Source organism: Panthera onca, chromosome B3 (assembly GCF_046562875.1).
Source record: "Panthera onca isolate mPanOnc1 chromosome B3, mPanOnc1 haplotype 2, whole genome shotgun sequence".
Lineage (NCBI taxonomy): Eukaryota > Metazoa > Chordata > Mammalia > Carnivora > Felidae > Panthera > Panthera onca.
This window is the reverse complement of record NC_138344.1, coordinates 115153200-115175187: the sequence shown is the minus strand read 5'-3', so window position 1 is coordinate 115175187 and position 21988 is coordinate 115153200. Positions and strand designations below refer to the sequence as shown.

General features: G+C 39.7%; 1 long non-coding RNA gene across 4 annotated transcripts in view; it reads left to right on the top strand.

The window, feature by feature from the left end:
* LOC132670053 (uncharacterized) overlaps positions 1-20428 on the top strand; it is a 56071-nt gene extending 35643 nt beyond the window's left edge. For 3 of the 4 annotated variants that reach the window (XR_013556033.2, XR_009606400.3, XR_013556032.2), the window contains 4 exons: positions 7218-7349; positions 17893-18298; positions 18684-19853; positions 20096-20428. This is a non-coding gene — a long non-coding RNA (uncharacterized LOC132670053). The remainder of the gene's footprint in view (positions 1-7217; positions 7350-17892; positions 18299-18683; positions 19854-20095) is intronic. The other variant, XR_013556034.2, reaches the window with a different exon arrangement.
* The last annotated feature ends 1560 nt before the right edge of the window (positions 20429-21988 follow it).

Sequence of the window (21988 nt, the reverse complement as noted above, 5' to 3'; positions counted from 1 at the left end):
AGGCAGAATCTTGTCCAAAGGCCAGCTTTAAGGTTTCTGCCTGGTGCAGGGGTTTTTAAAGGAGTTTAGGGCAGTTAATCAGTAAAGAGAGTGCATTGATCTGTAACATTACTCTATTTATTTATTATTTATTTATTATTTGAGAGAGAGAGTGAGGGGGGTAGGCAGAGAGAGAGAGAGAGAGAATCTTAAGCAGGCTTACGACCATGAGATCATGACTTGAGCCAAAATCAAGAGTCGGATGCTTAACTGAATGAGCCACCCAGGTGCCCCAATCCATAGCATTTTTTGATTGCATGGAGACTTGATGGTGCCAGCTACAGATGTTATCTCAGCTTGGAGATTGTGCAAGGGGGTCTAGTTCCTTGGTGCCCAGAGGGGAGGGAGGTTTGTGCAAGAGAATTTGGTGATGTGTAGATGGGCTTTGTTTTCGAAAAGAATGCCTGATCTATAGATACACGAAGAAAGATTTAGTTAATCACCCAGGCTGCGGGTACTTGCTGAGGCTTGAGAACTACCAGGTTGGCCAGAAGGGCCAAGGCAGCTTCCAGATGATGCATTCCCTATAAAGAACACTAATTCCAATGACAGAAGATGTCTCATAAAAAATATGCAGGCCCAGAAGGAAGTGGTGCATTTTTCAAGTGGTGAAAGAACAGAACTGTCAACCGTGAATTCTATTTCCTGTGGAACTATCCTTCAGGAATGAAGAGGAAATAAAGACACTTTTGAAGGAAAGAAAATGCCAAGCATTGGTCTCTAGCAGACCTACCCTTATTAGCTAAAGGAACGTCTTCAAAGAGACAAGATATGATAAAAGAAGGAATCTTGGAGCATCAGGAAGGAAGAACAATGGGAAGATTAGAAATATGGGTACATACAGTAGACTGTCCTCCTCCTCCTGAGTTCTAGAAGTCATATTTGATGACTGAAACAAAAACTGTAACACCACCTGATACTCAAGACAATGATATTTGAAAGTGGAGAAGGCAAAGGGACCTAAATAGAAGTAAGGTTACTAAACTTCACTATAAATGCTCAAATGTTGATGCCAGCAGAACATAATAAGTCATATATTTATATTGTAATATTTAGAGCAACCACTATGAAAAGTATACAAAGAGATCCACTCAAACACACCACATTTATTTTTTAATTTTTTTTTAAACGTTTATTTATTTTTGAGACAGAGAGAGACAGAGCATGAACAGGGGAGGGTCAGAGAGAGGGAGACACAGAATAGGAAGCAGGCTCCAGGCTCTGAGCTGTCAGCACAGAGCCCGACGCGGGGCTAGAACTCACGGACCGCAAGATCATGACCTGAGCCGAAGTCGGCCGCCTAACCAACTGAGCCACCCAGGCGCCCCATCAAACACACTACATTTAAAAAAAATGTTCAAATAACCCACAGAAAGGCAAGAAAAAGAAACAAAGGAATGAGAACTAGTGGAAACAAAAACAAATAATAAAATTGCAGACTTAAGCATTAACAACATCACCTTGAGTGTGGTCTAAATACACCAGTTAAAAGGCAAAGATAAGTGGGATGGATAAATAAACATCACTTAAAAATATGCTGTGTACAAGAAATTCACTTCAAATTCAATGAAATAGGTAGGTTGAAAAAAATGATTGAAAAAGATTTACGATGCAAACATTGATCTAAAAAACCAGGAGTGGCATATTAATATCTGATAAAGTAGATTTCAAAGCAAAGGATATTACTAGAGACAAAGAGGAATATTACACAATGATAAAGGATCAGTCCACTAGGAAGATACATTAGTTTCCTAAGTACCACAAACTGGGTGGCTTAAAACAATATATTATTATCTCACAGTTTTGGAGGGTAAAATCCTGAAATTAAGGTGTTGGCAAGGCCATGCTCCCTCTGAAACGTGTAGGGGAGAATCCTTCTTTTTGCCTTCTAGCTTCTCGTGTTTTCTGGCAACCTTTGGCATTCCTTGGCTTGTAGATGCATCACTTCAATTTCTGCCTCTTTCATCACATAGCTGCCTTCTCCCTGTGTCTGTGTCCAATTTTTTTTCTTCTTATAAACCCGACCCTAATCCAACGTGACCTCATTATAACCTGATTACATCTATTTCCAAGTGAGGTCAAATTCACAGATACCAGGAGTTATGACTTCAACATATCTTTTTGGATGACACAATTCAACTCTTAACAGAAGATATAATTATCCTAAATGTGTATGCACTCAACTTCAGAGCTTCAAATTACATGAAGCAAAAACTGATCTAGCTGAAAGGAGAAATAGACAAACCACAATTACAGCTGGGGACTTAAACAGCCCATCTCAGAAACTGATAGAACTACCAGCCAGAAAATCAACAAGATCCTATTGAATGATTGTGTTGAATTCTACCTGACAGTCAAGAAATAGATAATTCCAATCTTAAACCAGCTCTTCCAGAAACTTATAAAAGAGAGAATACTTTATAATTTATTTTAAGAGAATGGTATAATCATGATAATTAAAATCCAAGAAAGAGAAAATAAGAAAGAAAATTATAGGCAATGCTCAATAATGAACATGGATTTAAAATTTTTAAATAAAATATTAGCAAACTGAATTTAGCAACATATAAAAGACATACTACATTATGACTAAGTTTAATTTATTCTGGTAATGCAACATTGGTTCAACATTTGAAAATCAATTGATATAATTTCCAACATTAACAGATTAAAGAAGACCATATAACCAGTTCAGGTTATACAACTACTTAGTTAAATTTCAACACTCTTTCATGACTTTTAAAAAAATTGTTAGCAAATTAAAAATAAAAGGAAATTTCCTGCTGCAACAAAATTAACCCTACAACAAATATCATATTTACCTCTGAAAAAAATGAAGCATTCTCCTTAAGATTTATTAGAAGATACAGGTTATCTGTTACTACTTCCATTAATCATTGTTCTGGGGTCCCAGGCCAACACAGTAAGGCAAGGAAATAAATAAATTTATAAGTATTGTAAAGAAGTAAATAAAATGGTCATAATTCATAAATGACATGATTTTCTTTGTAGACAATCCAAAATAATCTAAAGACAAATTATTAAAGAGTATCTAGCAAGTCTGTTAGGTAAAATGTAATTACACAAATTATTACATTTTTATTTAGCAACAAGAAACAGTAAAAATAATATTTATGGAAACTTCAAAAATATAAATACCTAGGAAAAGCTAACAGAAGACACACAACACTTTCACTGAAAAAAAAATGATAAACCTTTAATGAATTAAAGTTGCCCAAATAAAACAAGAGATACACCATGTTCGTGGATTGGAAAACATTATCATAAAGCTGTCAGTTCTCTCTCAAATACTTGTATTTTTCAATGCAATTGCAATCAAAATCCAATAAATGTTTTTCTGATCTTAAAAGTTAATTCTTTTTCGGGGATCCTGAGTGGCACAGTTGGTTAAGCATCCAACTCTTGATCTCAGCTCAAGTCATGATCTCACGGTTCATGAGTTCGAGCCCCACATTAGTCTGTGCACTGATGGTGTGGAGCCTGCTTGGGATTCTGTCTCTCCTTCTCTCTGCTCCTCCCCTGCTTGTGCTTACTCTCTCTCAAAGTAAATAAATAAACTTAAATAAGAAAAAAGTTTTTTAAAGTTAATTCTATTTTTTTAAATTTATTTTTATTTTTATTTTTTTGAGAGAGAGTGAGTGCATGTGCAAGGGGGAGAGGGGCAGAAGGAGAGAATCCTAAGCAGGCTCCACATTGAGCGTGGAGTCCAACACCAGCTCTATCTCACGACTGAGATTATGCCCTGAGCCGGAATCAAGAGTTGGACACTTCACTGACTGAGCCATCCAGGCACCCCTTAAAAGCTAATTCTAAAATGTTTAGGGTCGGGGAGAGGTAGTGATTGCAGATATTTGGATTAACCTTGGATAGAAGACTTTACATTTTCTAAGACTGTTTAGTAAGTTACAAGTAAACTTCTGGGTTTGGTAGCTTATGCTATAGTCAGGCCTGGGGAAATAGAAGTGGAGAAGGCTGGTCCCAGAAGAAAGCACAGAGATATGTCTACCAGAGAATTATAAAGCACAGCCCTGTTGGGGAATAATGGATGAAGGGAAGAAAGCCAGTGTTGGTATGTGAAAGAACCTTGAGTCCACGCTGTTGAAGGTCCCTTTGTGCTTCCAGAAAATGACCGTATTTAAAAGGACTAATTTTAAAATCAGACTCTCAATCAATTCGTATTTTATTTTTGGAACCTGAATACTGTGCCCCAAGCAGAAATTCATTAGTTTGGAACTGGAGGATTCCTTTGCATCACATACTAAGATAAAAGAGTCACCGATAGTTGGTGAATGTGACAAAGCAGTGGCACCACAACTGGGTCGGCTAGATGAAACGAAGACAGAAGCTGACAGTGCTCGGGAGTGTTGTGAAGCCCAGCAGCCCCAAACTTAGGAGAATGAACTGAAAATAAACACGACATTTTCAGACACTCTACAGTTGGCTACAGGCATTCATTCAGCTTTCTCTGACATCATCTGGTAGGAAGAAAATACTTCCTTCGGTTTCAACCACAGCTATTCAGGTTTCCTGTTCTGGTTGTAAAAAAAATCTTCAGAGGAGGGGGTCTACTCAGCTCTTCTGCTCCACATTGTGCATCACTGCATACATTTCATCTGCCAATTCACCAGCTCTTCCCAAGAGAACTTCTTCAAACTGCTCCAAGTATATAATTCTAAATTATGCCCCATTACTCTGAACTGCATAGATCTTGATCAGAGTCTTGGCTGTAATTGTCTACATTTTCATTTTTTCTGAAGACGTGTCCCCTTGGTTGAGTGAAAAGAAGCTGCTTCTGCTTTTAGTTGGTCTGTTAGACTCTTCAGAAATAGTTTTTTTGTTGTTGAGAGATTTGCAGAAATTAAAATGTAAGGGGTTTTCTCTTCGGCTTTAAATAATATGGCTTCTGAAACTTTCCTCTTCATTTGAAATTCTCTGTAAGTGGAATTATCATATGCCCATTCTGTTTTAGCATTTAACTGTATAGTGTGCAAACCACTAACACATTAATCCTACCACAGTTAATTTAGATCTTCCAAGGTATAAAATTACCTAATGTTTCTCTTGTACTGGTAAATGAGGTTATTTGATTCTTTTGCAAAATTGAATAGCCATAGGTAAACGTGGATAGATGGCTGAAGTCTTCAAGATTTCTGTGAGCTACCGTTGGGGTCTGTATTGCCTTTTTTCTTTTTCTTTTTTTTTTCTTTTTTTCACATTTGTAGGGCAATTGAGATGCAGAGAAAGGAAGTAGTAGTAATTTCATAATGAACTAGTGAAAAACGTCCACAGCTTTAAACTATAACCTGAGATGTATAAAGGATCAACGTGCTTTGAGACTCCTATCACAGTATAATTCTAGTTTGTTATTACTCATTAAGTGCTGATGCCAAATTTTGAATATTTTTGTTTCAAAACAAAGAAAACATAGGCCACCAGTTTTGCTTGTAAATATAATAAATTTCCTTCTAAATGTCTTTAAAAATAAAACAAAGTAAAATAAAATAAAATGTTTATGGAAAGGCCAAGAATAACTAAGACACTCTTGTAGAAAAACTTAGAGATGAATAGACATACCTACAAGATATGAAGAGTCTTTATACAGCTATAGTAATTAAGGATGGTGTGACATTGGTGGAGATGTAAAGAGTCTAGTTGAATAAAATGAAAGCCTGGAAAGAGACACAAATACTGAAACGTGGTATATGATAGAGTTAGCATAGCAGAGCAGTAGAAAAGGATTATTTGTTAACAAACAGGGCTGGCATAATTGGTTATCTATGTGATGGAAAATAAAATTATACCCATACCTCACATTATACGCAAAAATTAATATCAGATGGTTTAAGAATCTAAATGTCAAAGACAGCTCTATAAAAGTTCTAAAAGACCATATAGATGAATGCCTCTACAAGACACTTTACAATACGGGGCCTTCATACATGCTGGCCCTTCTATCCAGAATGGTCTGCCTTGCCCTCTGCCTGTTTAACAGCATCTTGCACTTCAAATTCTAGCTCATATGTTACTTGCCCAGCAAAGCCTTCTTAATTATCCAGGCTTAATCAGATCCCCTGGTTATAAATGCTCAAAGGTCATTCTACTTTTTTCTTTTTAAAATATCTTTCTTTGAGGTATAATTTACCTAAAATAAACTTGACAAATCTTAAATGTACAGCCTGATGGATTTTTACATGGGTAAATACCTGTGTAACCACTACCCAGACAAAGACATTGAACATGCTTCACCCAAGTATAAACAGGTGGCTTCTTCCTATTGTTGAATAAAAGGGCAGTAAGGTCTGGATGGAGGTGTTGGCTAGCAGATAATGAAAAACATCAACAATTCATTGAGGCCAAAGTCAGTGCAAACCCCAGGTAGGATCCTTTAAAGGGAATGCATGTCATATATTGGCTTTGGAAGCAAAGCCCATTTATTCTACTCAAAGCAATTTCTAATTCATACTTAAGTCACTTTCTGAACTCTATTCTGTGTGTGTGTGTGTGTGTGTGTGTGTGTGTGTGTGTCTATTTTTGATATGAGTTTCATTCTGATTTCAATATTGTAAACTTTTAATATTATATATGATACTGAAAATACCCCCTCCATGCACTTATTTGTCATCATCACTTTTGAAATTTTTAAACGTTTATTTATTTTTGAGAGAGAGAGAGAGACAGAGCATGAGCAAGGGAGGGGCAGAGAGAGAGGGAGACACAGAATCTGAAGCCGACTCCAGGCTCTGAGCTGTCAGCACAGAGCCCAATGCGGGGCTCGAACTCACGAACCGAACCGTGAGATCATGACCTGAGCTGAGGTCAGACTCAGCTTAACCGACTGAGCCACCCAGGCGCCCCCATCATCATCATTTTTATTTTGAGAAGTTTTTGACTGTTTTTGCCCTTATTTTTCCTTCTAGATAACTTTCAGAATAATTTTATTAAGGGGCCATAAAAACATGAAACATTCTAGGAACATGTAACTCCTTCAGTTCAAGTTTTTCATTCATGTCTCTGGTGGCATCAACTACTAAATTCTGGTCGATGGAATGTAGGTTAAATTGATGATGGAACTTCCAGCCTGGGCTCATAAAAATCTTCCCACTCAAACTTCTTTCACTTAAAATCCTTCATGCTCATTTTCCCATTTGATCTGGCAGGAATGGAGGTAGAAACAACCCCATGACAACTTTGGATTAAAGATGAAGGCCATACAATATGGAAGTAACCTGGGTCCCTGAATCCCATTTGGAAGAGAGCTGCCTGAACTGGAAGGTACTATGCTGAGTGAAGTAAGTCAGTCAGAGAAGGACAGATATCTTATGTTTTCACTCATATGTGTATCTTGAGAAACTTCACAGAAGACCATGGGGGAAGGGGAGGGGAAAAAATAGTTACAAAAAGAGAGGGAGGGAGGCAATCCATAAGAGACTCTTAAATCCAGAAAACAAATTGAGGGTGGATGAGGGGGCAGGAGAAGGGAAAATGGGTGATGGGCATTGAGGGTGAGGGGACTTGTTGGGTTGAGCACAGGGTGTTGTACGTAAGCGATGAACCATGGGAATCTACCCCAAAACCAAGAGCATACTTTACACACTGTATGTTAGCCAATTTGACAATTAATTATATTTAAAAATAAAAAATAATAAAAATAAACATTTAAGTAAAAAATGTAAATTCACATTGATGGGTATGTCAAAGGGGCACCAGGAGTCAACGGAAAGAACTACCAATGGCCAAAGCTGAAATATTTGAGCAGCTTAGTAAATAATGTACTATAAGATTTTAGCTCAAACTATAAAATTAATATCCATGAATCCATTAAATAAATAAATAAACAAATAAACAAATAAATAAATAAAACACCCATTTTGACTTTTATGTGAGGAAGGAGTTTTCATTGGGTTTCGCTACTGAAGTTGGGGCTTGTGTATTAATTACAACAGCTAGCTAGTTCTGAGTAATGCATCCTTTAGGTGCTTCTCTAGATCTCCCCAACACAAACACTATACTATTTGAATTATACATTAATATAACAATATTTAGAAAAAGTAGAATTTAGGAAAAGTACATTAAAATCACTATAATACTGCTATTCAATTATAACCATTTTTAACCTTTAGTTTCTAACTTTTCAGTTGTCTGTCAATTGATCACTCTATCTCTGGGCTTTCCCATATTGTGATAAAAAAATCAGTTAACATTTCATAAAGTCCCACTTGCCCAGTGCAATAGAGTTATCCGATTTAGCAAGTAAAGATACAATATCCCCAGTTAAATTTTAATTTCAAATAAAATGAATAATTGCTTAGTTTATTTCCCATATAATATTTGAGAAGTACTTATATTTAAAAAGTGCTGTTTGTCTGAAATTCATATTTCACAGGGTGTCCCGAATTTTTTTTGGCAGTTCTACCGTGCAAGGACTTAATACACTCATAGTGTACCCCAGGTTTTTCTAAGTTTCATTTGTTAAGGAACAGCTCCAGCGTGGTCTTTCTCTGGCGTCTAGCCGCCCCACTGCTGTCTCCCTTGCCGATGGACCTCATAAAAAAACCTAGCTAAAGCTTTATATGCAGCTTGATGGAGAATCATAAACAACAAATAAAGCTACCAACCTAGACCCATCTCAGAGTCCTTATTGGGCACCTCTCTCCCAGTCTCCTTCCTTGCCTCCATATAGCAGGACCAGTTCGTTCCCATCATTGGGAAACCTCGGAGCATCTCTGTGCCCTAACTCCAGATTCAACTTCCTTGAGGCCCTAATGAACACTTCTGTCCTTGGCATCGTGCTAAGTGCTCTATGTGTATTATCTTATTTAATTGGCTAGAGTGACCAACCCTCTCGGTTTGCTGTCAGGTGTTCAATTTTAGTATTGTAAGTCCTGGTCTCAGTAGACCCTCTCCCTGAGAAAAAAGGCCTGATTTTCAGTGATGAGTACAGAAGGTTGAAGGAAAAGTACAAACTTCATAGAGTGGCCCAAAGAATAGAGGCTGAAAGCAGCATTGCTTTTTAGTGTCAAAGAGATACAGCATAGACTACCCATCTTTTGTAGCTACTGTTGATTTCCCGTTGTCCACCGATGTGGGCAACCATGATTTGCACTCCACAGTAATGGATCACCCATTTTGGTCACTCCCAGTGATGCAGCTGAAGTGTGAATCTCAAGTGCATTGTAACCATGACTGTTAGTGGTTTGCGCTCAATTGCCTCCGGACTGTTTTGCTTTTTATGAAGGTAGCACTAGTTTGTTGTTTCACATTGTGAATATTGTGACCATGTTTTCTAAGAGGTCAGATAATGAGTATGATTATAGTGCCAAAGCCAGCATGTCCCAAACTTCACTAAAAAATAAAGCAAAATGTGTTACTTAAATAATAAATGGAAAGACGTACATACAACTGGGTTAGGGAGATACAAAACCAGAACAACATACTGCACAGTCTTTGGGATTGGGCATGGTGGAGATGGGAAGTGAAAGCACATAGAGAAATGATCTCACAAATCTGGGATGAGGTAGGCAAGTACTTCTAAATCAATAAAAACTTTATTGTCCCTCCCACAAAAGACACAAATGCTAACTTGAAAAGTATAGCTGCTGAATTGCCTTGGGTGCCCCATGGGAAAAAACAAATTCATTATCATTATAGTTCCCTTGACTGCTCCATGAAATTGAGTGAACGTTTCTTGATTCAAAAGTTGCAGCTAGAAAGTCCGATGGGCAAACAAAAGGGCAAAGTTTCACGACAGACGTGCTGACGCCTTACAGCGTGGAGTCAGTTCTTCAGTTCTCATCAAGATCCTGCTTCTAGGGAACAGTAGATGATGCTTCGAATCATTGAAATGTAAAAAAATGTCCCCTTCAGCTCTCGTGTACTTTGATTTCAAAACTGGAGTTTCAACTCATCTTCTTGATTTCTACCAAGATTTTAATGGAAGCACACACACACAAAAATAAGACAAAAGATTATTGGTATCTTATCCAAATACAAACTAGACTTGTTCGTCTAGCTACACATTCACCAGACAGCACAAAGTTAAGTTTTGCCGAGTTCCATTCAGTCCATAAATATCTTACCAAAGAAAATGAATATATCATAGTTTCTAAGTAGCATGTACATTTGGTATCTAACACTGCTAACAAGAGGTGGCTTGTTTACCTGTGAAATTGAGGCTTTCATCATGAAAAATTTTAGTCTTTTTTCAGTTCTCAAAATGTACAAAGGCACTTAGTGAGATTTTTTATTTTACAGAACAGGAGATAGCCTCATTATGCATGCGCCTGTAAGACAGCTATCATTGTTGCCTTCCATATAAAAGATGTTAAAATGTTGGCCTACCATAAAATCAAATCTTCAAAGTGTGGGATGAGAAGAATATCCTTCTCTAATTTGGAAATACGTTGAAGAAAACAAGGATTCCGATAAAACAGAAATGTATATGCTGCTCTCTAAAATTGTTTGATGATCTCTGAAGAGGCCCTACGAGGCCTAAAAGTGAATAAACTGATTGCCACCAGAGTTTGATGTTTGTTAGTTGTGACAAAAACTAATACTGTGAAAAATGATTCATGTTTTGGAAATAAGACTGCTCCACAATTCAAAAGAAAAAAATGCTACCAGAAAAAGACACCGAGTTAAACAGGACTTCTGAATTTCTTTACTACGTGGTAACTTATGTGGACTCCAAATTCAGTTTCACAAGTTAAGTTATCTTAGTGCTTTAAAATGATTTTTCCTGAGGGGTGTCTGGGTGGCTCAGTTGGTTGAGTGTCCGACTTCGGCTCAGGTCATGATCTCACAGTGTGTGAGTTCAAGCCCTGCATCAGGCTCCGTGCTGACAGCTCAGAGCCTGGAGCCTGCTTCAAATTCTGTGTCTCCCTCTCTCTCTGCCCCTCCCATGCTCATGCTTTGTCTCTCTCTGTCTCAAAAATAAATAAAAACATTAAAGAAAATAGATTTTAAACTATTTTTCCTGAGAAAGAGAGGTTAAAATTACGATAGCATGTAATGTGTTTCAGAATATTTTTTATTTATTTATTTATTTATTTTATTTATTTTAGAGAGAAAGAATGCGAGTGGGGGAGAGGGGCAAAGGGAGAGAGAATCATAAGCAGGCTACATGCTCATTGCAGAATCCGATGCAGGGCTTGATCCCATGACCCTGGGATCATGACCTGAGCTGAAATCAAGAGTTGGTTGCTCAACCAACTGAGCCACCTAGGCACCCCTTAGAATATTTTTAAGACCTGGATTGCCTATATGATGAATCCATAGATGCAAAGGACCTAATTAACTGACAAAGAACTAATCTGTCAAAACAGCCCTATGGAAACATGTGGATAGACATTTCTGGAGAACTGGAAACTAATTTCTACGAGTCTGAAAATCTGCTGGTTGGAAGTAAAATCCTCCATGTTCATATGCTTCTGTTACGATGACATTTAGCTTGATGTCATCACATTGGACCCATACCTAGATTCTGAGTCACGCAGGCCTGAGACGAGCAAAACTGCAAGTCAAAGTGAATTTTATGTTTTACCGCTCAATTTTACCATTACATTAAAAAAGAGAAGCAAGTTCTAAAGGTTGTAAGGAGTTCAGAGAAGTATTATTGGGAAAGGAAAACAGTAAAATATGGGACAGAAAGATAAAGTTCATTATTATTTTAATTAAATAATTAAAAAGTTAAATAGGTAATACCTGTCTAATTAGTCCAATTGATTTACATGCTTCTTTAAAAAAAAAGTCTTACGTGTCTTAACATACACAATAAACCGATGCGTCTATGGGCAACTGATTTCAACAAGGGTGCCAAGACCATTCAGTGGGGGAAAGAGAGTCTTCTGAACAAATGGTTCTGGGACAGCTTCTTATTGTCCTAATTAACATAATTATGTTGATAATAGTAGCACTATGTAATTGTTTATTTAAAAAAAATGTAATGTTTATTTTTCAGAGAGAGAGAGTATGAGTGGGAGAGGGGCAGAGAGAGAGGGAGACAGAATCTGAAGCAGGCTCCAGGCTCTGAGCTGTCAGCCCAGAGCCTGATGCAGGCCTCAAACTCACGAACAGTGAGATCATGACCTGAGCCAAAGTCAGATGCTCAACTGACTGAGCCACTCAGGTGCCCCAACATGCTATTGTTTAAAAGTATTTGAAACTATGGGGCACTTGGGTGGCTCAGTCGGTTAAGCGTCTGATTTCAGCTCAGGTCATGATCTCATGGTTCGTGGGTTTGAGCCCCACATCGGGCTCTGTGCTGACAGCTCAGAGCCTGGAGCCTGCTTCCAATTTTGTGTCTCCCTCCCTCTCTACCCCTCCTCCACTCTCACTCTGTTTCTCAAAAATAAACATTTAAAAAAATTAAAAAAAAATAAAAAGTATTTAAAAGTAAATTTAAAAAAGTAAATAATACAGAATGATGTATAATTTCAAATAAACGCTTATCTTCTAAACTTTTTGTTAAACTAATAAAGTATATTTATGTAATCATAATTATATATTGTATGTAATACATTTACTCTATGCACTTATAATATATATTATATATTACATATATTTTAGTCTGGCCTGGCTGTGTCCCAGGTTGGTACTCTAAAAAGTTGGTTATCCCAGTTAACCCCCACCTAAACCCTATGAGATAATACTGTTTCCCACACCAACTAATAGATGAGAAAACAGAGACATAAATTAACTTACTTAACATGACAACATAATAAATGGTGGAGTTCTTTTCCTCCCTCCCATCTAAGGTCTATCAACTCGGCTATCTTCTTTTTTGGGTATGATTGAACATGGAAATGTCCATCTTCTTTAATATAGGGTTCAGAAATTACTCATCCATGGTAGTATGAATGTGTGTTACATATGTGTGTGTTTTGGCCAGCAGTGTACTTTAAAATTAGGAATTTTACTTAGGGGCACCTGGGTGGCTCAGTTGGTTGAGCGTCTGACTTCGGCTCAGGTCACAATCTCGTGGTTTGTGAGTTTGAGCCCTGCATCGGGCTCTGCGCTGACAGCACGGAGCCTGGGGCCTGCTTTCGATCCTGTGTCTCCCTCTCTCTACTCCTCCCCTGCTCATGCTGTCTCTCTCTCTCTCAAAAATAAATAAAAACATTTAAAAAAAATAAAAATAGGGGCGCCTGGGTGGCTCAGTCGGTTAAGCATCCGACTTCAGCTCAGGTCACGATCTCGCGGTCCATGAGTTCGAGCCCCGCGTCGGGCTCTGGGCCGATGGCTCAGAGCCTGGAGCCTGCTTCCGATTCTGTCTCCCTCTCTCTCTGCCCCTCCCCCGTTCATGCTCTGTCCCTCTCTGTCTCAAAAATAAATAAACATTGAAAAAAAAATAAAAAAAATAAAAATAAAATTAGGAATTTTACTTGGAGTGCCTGGGTGGCTCAGTCAGTTAAGCATCTGACTCTTGATTTTGGCCCAGGTCATGAACTCACAGTTTGTGAGATCCAGCTCCGCGTCAAACTCTGCTGACAGCGCATAGGCTGCTTGGGATTTTCTCTCTTCCTCTCTCTCTGCCCCTCCCCGCTCTCTTGCAAAAAAAATTAAACTTTAAAAAAATAGAAAAATTTGAAAACTTAAATTAGGAATTTTACTTAAAAATCCAGATTTCCGTTTTCTTTTGAAAGCTCACATCATCTGGAAACACTGAGCCCACATTCCTCTACAACAGCAGTTGCTGACTGGTAGCTGTCTCTTCAGGCAGGACATTTATCTCCAGTTTGCCCACTTCCCCCTTCTCCCATTTGCTTATGTCCTGCCAGCTTCACTCAAGGACATTACACACACTTCACAGAGGCAACAGATCATAATATCAGAACCCAGCTCTGCACACAAACTGAGGTTCCAATTCCATCTCTGTTACTTTCTGGCTCTTTAACTGTGGACAAGGTACTTAACCTCTCTATGTATGGGTTCCTTCCTTCTGTAAAATTACACTGATAATAGTATCTTCTCCAGAGGGTATTTTGAGGATTTAAAGTGGTGATTCAAGTAGAATCCTTAGAACACTTTTGGACATGTATGTTTCCTGTTAATATCATTACTACCTGTCACACTGTAACCACTTCAGTTCACTTCCCTTGCTGTAGAGGAAAGTTTATCCCTCCACCCTCAGAGGTATGGCTCCAGCCAGACAATGAAAACAGATCACAATAGTCCGGCAGCTGTACTTTTTGGGTTATTCTGTCCTAAGTAATTGCACACATGGACATCAGTCATCTGGCCCACGTGGAGCTAAACCATGGTCAGTCCAATGACTTTTCAGAGTCTCTTTTCTAAAGGGAAGATTGGTTTCCTAGCTCCAGATACCCTGCACGTAATTAACCAAAAAAAAAAAAAAAAAAAAAAAAAGCAACACTTGGCAAGGGAGTGCTTTCTAAATCCACTAGGCAAACGACAGAATTTTTTCCATCTTGACCCTGAGCCCCACCACAAAGAAGTTACAGAGACTCAGAGACAGCTCTGGTTCAAACACACTTGACAGGGCCTATTACCAAACACAATACTGACCAAGTATTGTGAATCAAGGATGACTCCCCCTGCCCCCCCCCCCCCCCAGTCCCCTAAAAAATGTGAAATCAACTCTCTACCACTTTCAGGACTGAAAAAAGGCTGGAAGTTTATAAAAGATCCCCAAAGAATCTTAAGGGTCTGGCTTTAAATAATTATGTCTAGATATAAATCTAGATTATAAATATAATAGAAATGTAATTTTCACAAAATAGATTCTATAATATCTTAAAAACTATTGTTTCACTTAGCACTATATTACTAATATATTTGGTGTCAATATGTTTACTTTTACAATGTTATTTTTAGTAGTTTTATGGTATTCAGCTGTACGATGTAATCAATTCGCCATACTCAGACATCTGGATTGTTTCCTGGTTTTCAATAAGACAACAATGAGGTGATAAACAGCTTTGTGAATTAAATTTGGACAGCAGCTCTGTTTGTTTAACCTGGAAATTTTTCCTAGATGTGGTTCCCCTCGGTACTTCCCTCCTTTGGAAATAACTCCATTTGTAAGGAAGAAAAAAAAATGTTAAAACATCCTAATTTGCATATTCCATCTATTTCCTGTTAGATCCTAATTGACAGAGAAGCTATTACTTATCATCTGCATGTTCTGTACTTTACATTCTTTTTTTTTTTTTTTTTTTTTTTTTTTTGTTAATTTATTTTCAGAGAGAGAGAATCCCAAGCAGGCTCCCTGGTGCCAGCACAGAGCCCCATGTGACGCTCCCTCTCACCAACTGTGAGGTCGTGACCTGAACTGAAGTCAGTAGTCGGCTGCCTAACGGACTGAGCCACCCATGTGCCCATGTACTTTAAATTCTTTGCTTCAATCACCCAATAGACATTTGTGATGCATATTATTATCCTCATTTAAGAAATGAGGCTCAAGAAGTAAAGTAATATGTCCAAGGTCACAGCTAGTTAATAGCAGAAAATTTGAATTCTTGTTGGTCTGACTTCAAAGTTCAGGAACTTTCCTTAACCATATTCCTGAAGAGATTCCATAATTCAGTTTTTGTATAGATCCAACAGTATTTTAGATGCTCTGTGGAAGATGGCCATTTAAAACTGTCAGTGAACAAATTTGCATAATGAATAACCACTCACTAAAAATTGATAGAAACTAAAATGTATGGTTGTAAGAGAGCTGAAATTAAGAGGTATTTCTAATTTCCTTTGATCCTGAATACACATTATTTTGTGCCATCTGCTCTGGGATGAACGCATGTTCAAGTTAAACCCCATGTCATTCCTTAGCGCCTGTCCCAAGTTCTTTGAGAGGTCTCCATTTGTGAGTCTGACTCCCTGTTCTTAGACCATATAGGTTAACTTCCCTCTATTAAATGTTGTCAAAAACATATGTTTTTAGGCTTAACAGAAAACACAGCTAAAAAATATGCCACCTTAACTGTACTCAAGGATTGTGGAATATAGATTCTGGATGATTCCTTTTTGCCCACTCCTTCATCTTAATCTGTCCATCTTCTGGAAAGATCGGCTTCCACCAGTTGAAAGAAAAATGCATCCTGTTCACCCACCCGGTCAGCTCCTGACATTGGATTTGTTAGTTTGTAGTTTTGCAGCTACTACAATATCAACACCGCCTTTCAGAAAAGTTGAGCCTCTCATGCATTGGCCACCACTGGCATGTATCAATTAGGATAGGTTCACCTGCAAGAAAGAGTGCCTTAAACTGGAAGGAATTTTCTTGTTTCTTGAGAAAGATTCCCCAAGTGGGCAATTCCAGAGTTGACTGCTAACTCAAAAATGTCATCAAGGATCCAGTTCCTTTGTGCCCTTCAGCATAGGCATCCTGAGCACGGTAGTTTTTCACCCTCCTGCTGTCACCTCACCGTCACCAGATGGCTAGGCTGCCTCCCTCAGCTCTAGGCATGAGGTCTTCCTACTACATTCAAAGATGAGAAAAGGGGGGCAAAGGATCCTATTCATCAGGAAGGAAATATTTTCCAGATTTTTTTCCTCTGCCCATCATGGGAGCTGGATCACACGGCCATGTCAAGCAGCAAGGCAGGCTGAAAAGTGATTATCTGGCAAAGAGGTTTAAGATTCCCATGATTGGCTTAGACCAGTCACAGTTTATATTTATTCAGCCTTTTTATTCCTACCTTTTCAGTGCTTTTTTAGCTCGCTCTTACCGTGGTCAAGGCTGCAAAAGGAGGAAATGACTATTGGACAGGCAGCCAACAGTGCCTGTTCCTCAAGTGACAATCGTTCATCACGTGACCCTCTGAACTCTGATAAGTAAGAAAGGACAATAAAGTTACATATATACTGTGACAGGGCCGGTCAAGAAGTGAGTTGGGTTTATGCTCGGCTCCTGCTTTAGCCTGGCCAACAGTAGCAATGAAAACTACAGCAAAGACACCAAAATTGTACGAATGCAAAAGCTGATTAAAATGTTCCATAGGCCGAACTCGTTACAAATACCATTAAGGAGCTCACGTGGGCCAAAAATGAGGAGGCAGTTGGAGTTGTGGTTCCGAGTGAGGCAGATAACAGTTCATCTCCGATAGTATCTTCACTGAAGACAGCTCTCCTTATGTCTTAAGACTAAAAATCAGCCAGCTTCCCTGGTTAGAAAGGCCCGCTTAGCAGGGCAAAAGTCAGGACGTGTGCCACAATACAGGTGGTCAAAATTTTGTTTACATGCCATTTGTGTGCGTGTGTCTGTGCATGGTCCTCAGCAATGCATCTACCAGGCATTGCAAGAAGTCTGACCACTATACGCCCAATAAAATCATCTGCTCTAAAAACCAGTCCCTGGGTCTCTGAGTCTCTCCTGTTCTCTTTGTATGACATCCTCTTATGAACTGGGGAGGAAAGCCAGGAAACTGCCAAGGCTTAACACCATGGTGTTACCTCAGAAAACAACCACATGGGACATATTTTTGGCTTTTGCCCACCCCAACCTCTCTCTCTCTCTCTCTCTCTCTCTCTCTCTCTCTCTCTCTGCCTTATTTCCCTTGGTATGGCTGGAGCCTGGAGCCCAGTTTGGGAAATTATAAAAGATACTGTCAGTGGGAAAGCGATGGCTAAGTAATGCCAAATTTAAAATTAGGATACAAAACTGTAGCTCCCAGATGATCTCAGGTATATCCAGATATATATTAACTGTACAGTTATATAAAATTAGAAACCTTAATAATAGTTCTCTCTAGGTGGTGTTACTTGGGTGATTTTTCCTCATACTTTTCTGCATGTGTAATTCCCCAACCATAAATACTGCTCTCATAATTAGGTAAATAACCATTGTTTTTCTTCTCTCTCTCTTTTAATCAGCGTCACAGAGGAAGACGCTATTACGACAGCTGGTGCTGTTCGCCATCTTCAGAAGGAGCAAACCTTCCAAGAGCTGTTTTTCTTTACATCAAGAGGTGCATTTCTCACTGGTGAGCGAATAATCAATAGATCAGGACCAGAAGTTTTGTGATGATTTCTCCGGGAAGAGACTGCCCAGGGTGCTTGCTGCCTGTTCTGCCTGTCTCCCTGCCGCTCCTGGCTCCCTGCAGAATTTAGCAGATTAATCACCGTGCTCCAGCCCAGACTGTTATTTTTAGCTCTGTTGACTTCTCAGCTGGCTGCAAACAACCATGCACTAGACAAAGTACCTTGCAGGTGGGCAAGAGAGCCCCGCGAAGGGAAGAGGAGTACTCACCCCACCGTGAAGAATGGCAGGGTATCTCAGGTAGGAGGTCTTTGGAGAAGATGAGACCAGGCTGAAGGCCCCAGGGACTCCGGGCTGCCTGGCTTCCCGCGCCACCTCGTGCCCCTTTCCCCCATCACTGACTGGGCTCTGGCCTGGGTGGCCTCTCCTCATTCCTCCAACCCACACCAGCCTCTCTGGGTCACTGATTTGAAGTCCCTGCTCTTCCGAGAGCCCTGCCCTGAGGAGTCCACCTAAATTGCTACGGGCACGGCCCCGCCCCCCCGCCGCCACAGCCACCCTCCGGCCTTTCCCCCGGCTTGAGTTGTCTTCATCTGAAGTTTTATAAAAACGCGCCTGTCTTCCTCTGAAGTTTTATAAAAATGCGCCCTATTTCGCTTGTTGCTTATCTCCTCCGCTCTGGCAGGAGGGAAGCTCACGGAAAGAAGGAAACCCGTCCTGTTGACCGGTGGTTAGTCTTCACGTGGATCGCTGCCGGGTATAGTTGGCTTGCAGTAAACAGTTGAGCCATCAGTGGACGAACGGACAAGTCATCGCCCTCCCCCGCGCCATGAAGGTGATTTTGTGGCAGCTGGACTGCGCCTCACTCAGGTGCCGAAACTCCCGAGTCCAGTGTCACTGCCTTTCCCTTTGGTCGCCCTCGCCCGCCTCCATGATCACTGCCCAGCAGCACTGCCTCCCGCTCACGTCACTCGCTGTCGCTTTGTCTAGGTCATTCCCTTCAACCTTTCCTCTGGGGAGTCCCCTTAGAGCCTCAGCCTTTTTCTGGGCATCACCACTGTGCTCTTTTAATTAAAAAAAAAATGTTTTTGGCCAGCTTTATTGAGGTGGAAATGGCAAACGGAAGTTGTATAAGTTTAGGTTGTACAGTGTGATTTTTTTTGAAGGTGTACAATGTGATGACTTCATATATGTATACATTTTTCAGTGGCGAGAACACTTAAGATCTACTCTCGGCAGATTTCAAGCATACAATATAGTTTTATTTACTGTAGTCACCCTGCTGTACCTTAGGTCCCCCCAATTTATTCTTCTTATAACTGAGTTTGTTCCCTTTAACCAACGTTTCCCCGTACCTCCCAAGCCCGCGGCAACCGCTGTTCTACTGCCTGGTTCTGTGAGTCCAACTCTTTCAGATTCTACACGTAAGTGAGACCATACAGTATCTGCCTTTGTGTCTGGCTTATTTCACTTAGCATAATGCCCTCCAGGTTCCTCTATGTTGTGGCAAATGGCAGGATTTCCTTCCCTTTCACTCTTTATCGTAATAGAAACACCTTCTTTCCCATCTGGACCTAGCCTCTGAATGTCAGAGACTGTAACTAGTGTCCAAGGGCAGTGACCCAGAAAAGCCCACAATAGCATCCTTGTTACTGCAGAAGCTCCCGTGAGGCCTAGTTCATCCCCGACACTCAATGTGACAACTTCCTCGCCTCTAACAAAATGGAACAGGTAGCCCTGAATTAAACCCTCTTACCAACTGTGGACGTTTGCTACCATCGCATGCTCCTGAAGTTACAGACATGATGAGGAAAGTCAAACGTGTCACGGACAGTTGGACAGAAATGACAGAAAGGTCTTGCCTTCTTTTTTTTTTTTTTTTTTTTTTTTTAACGTTTATTTATTTTTGAGACAGAGAGAGACAGAGCATGAACGGGGGAGGGTCAGAGAGAGAGGGAGACACAGAATCTGAAACAGGCTCCAGGCTCTGAGCAGTCAGCACAGAGCCCGACGCGGGGCTCGAACTCATGGACCGAGAGATCATGACCTGAGCTGAAGTCAGACGCTTAACCGACCGAGCCACTCAGGTGCCCCAAGGTCTTGCCTTCTTGATGACCTTGCTGAGCTGCTAAATTGCCCCGAGATCACTTTCTTTTGGACTTCTTGTAGTTTAAACTGCTGTGGGGCGGGCACTCTGTTACTTACAGAGGAAGAAGTCCTAACAGGGTGTGGGATTGAGCAAGAGTTTCTTTAAGGATGGGAGATATTTGTACATATAAAGCCCTTTATTTTTTTGTGCCATAATAATAATAATAATGTTATTACTATTATATCATTATTTGTAAATAGATAATTCTTTATCATATTTCTACTGTACATTTGGGTTTACTTGTAATTTCTGTTTATATCAGTTCTATTAAAATCAGGAAGAAGAAAAAATGCCTATTATTTCTTCTTTTATTCAATATTGTTTTGTAAGTTTTAGCCAATACAATAAGGAAATAAAATGAAGCAATTAGTATAAATATTGGTAAATAGTAAAATTTTCATTTTCAGATTAGAAGATTGTTTTCCTAGAAAGACTAAGAGATTCTACCTTAGGTCTCAGTTTCCTCATCTGTAGAACTGATATGATAGTATCTAGCTTTTAGAAATATTGAGGATTAAATGAGCTAATATGCATAAAAAACTTAGACAAATGCCTAGCCCATTGGTAGTTCTTGTTATTGCTAGGCTATTGTTATTAAAATAATTGAATAAAGTAATTAGACTCAAAATTGAAATGCAAAGTTTAGTTTTACTTAAAAAAATTTTTTTAATGTTTATTTACTTTTAAGAGAGGGAGAGAGAGACAGAGCATGAGCAGGGGAGGGGCAGAGAGAGAGGGAGGCACAGAATCCGAAGCAGGCTCCAGGCTCTGAACTGTCAGCACAGAGCCCGACGCGGGGCTCGAACTCACGAACAGTGAGATCATGACCTGAGCCGAAGTCAGATGCTTAACCAACTGAGCCACCCTGGTGCTCCAGTAGTTTTACTTTTTTAATGTTTATTTATTTGGAGAGAGAGAGAGGGAAAGAGAGAGAATGATCACGAGAAGGGGAGAGGGGCAGATTCTGAGCTCCGCGCCGAGCCCAACATGGGCCTCGATCCCACGACCCTGGGATCATGACCTGAGCTAAAATCAAGAGTTGGAGACTTAACTGATTGAGCCACCCAGGCACCCCGGAAATCCCATTTTTTATTATTATTTATTATTTTTTTAATGTTTATTTATTTTTGAGAGGGAGACAGAGCATGAGCGGGGGAGGGGCAGAGAGAGAGGAAGACAGAGAGTCTGAAGCAGGTTCCAGGCTCTGAGCTGTCTGCACAGAGCCCGACGCAGGGCTCGAACTCACAAACAGAGAGATCGTGACCTGAGCCAAAGTCGGATGCTTAACCAACTGAGCCACCCAGGTGCCCCCGGAAATCTCATTTTTAATAAAAAAATCAAATGACAAAATGCCTAGAAATGAAATTCACAAGAAAGGCAAAAGGCCTAAATAACTACAACCATAAAACCTGATTAAAATGTGAAAAAAAGGGGCCCCTGTGTGGGCTCAGTCGGTTGAGCAACCAACTCTTGATTTCAGCTCAGGTCATGATCTCATGATTCGTGAGATGAGCCTCATGTCGGGCTCCATGCTGAATGTGGAGCCTGTTTCAAATTCTCTCTTTCTCTCTCTCAAAATAAATAAATAAACTTAAAACAATGATGGACTTGGTACAATAATAGACAAATTAATGAAACAGAATCCAAAATTGGTTCAAGTAGATATGAGTCTTAATGTTTGACCAAGTAGAAAAGGGTAGATTATTGAGAAAATTATGCTGATAGAATTGGCATCCGGAGGGAAAGCAGGTTAGACCCATGCATCATGCCATGTACAAAAAAAAATTCTAGATAAATGAAAAATCTAAATGTAGAATATAAAATCTTAGGAAACCAACTTT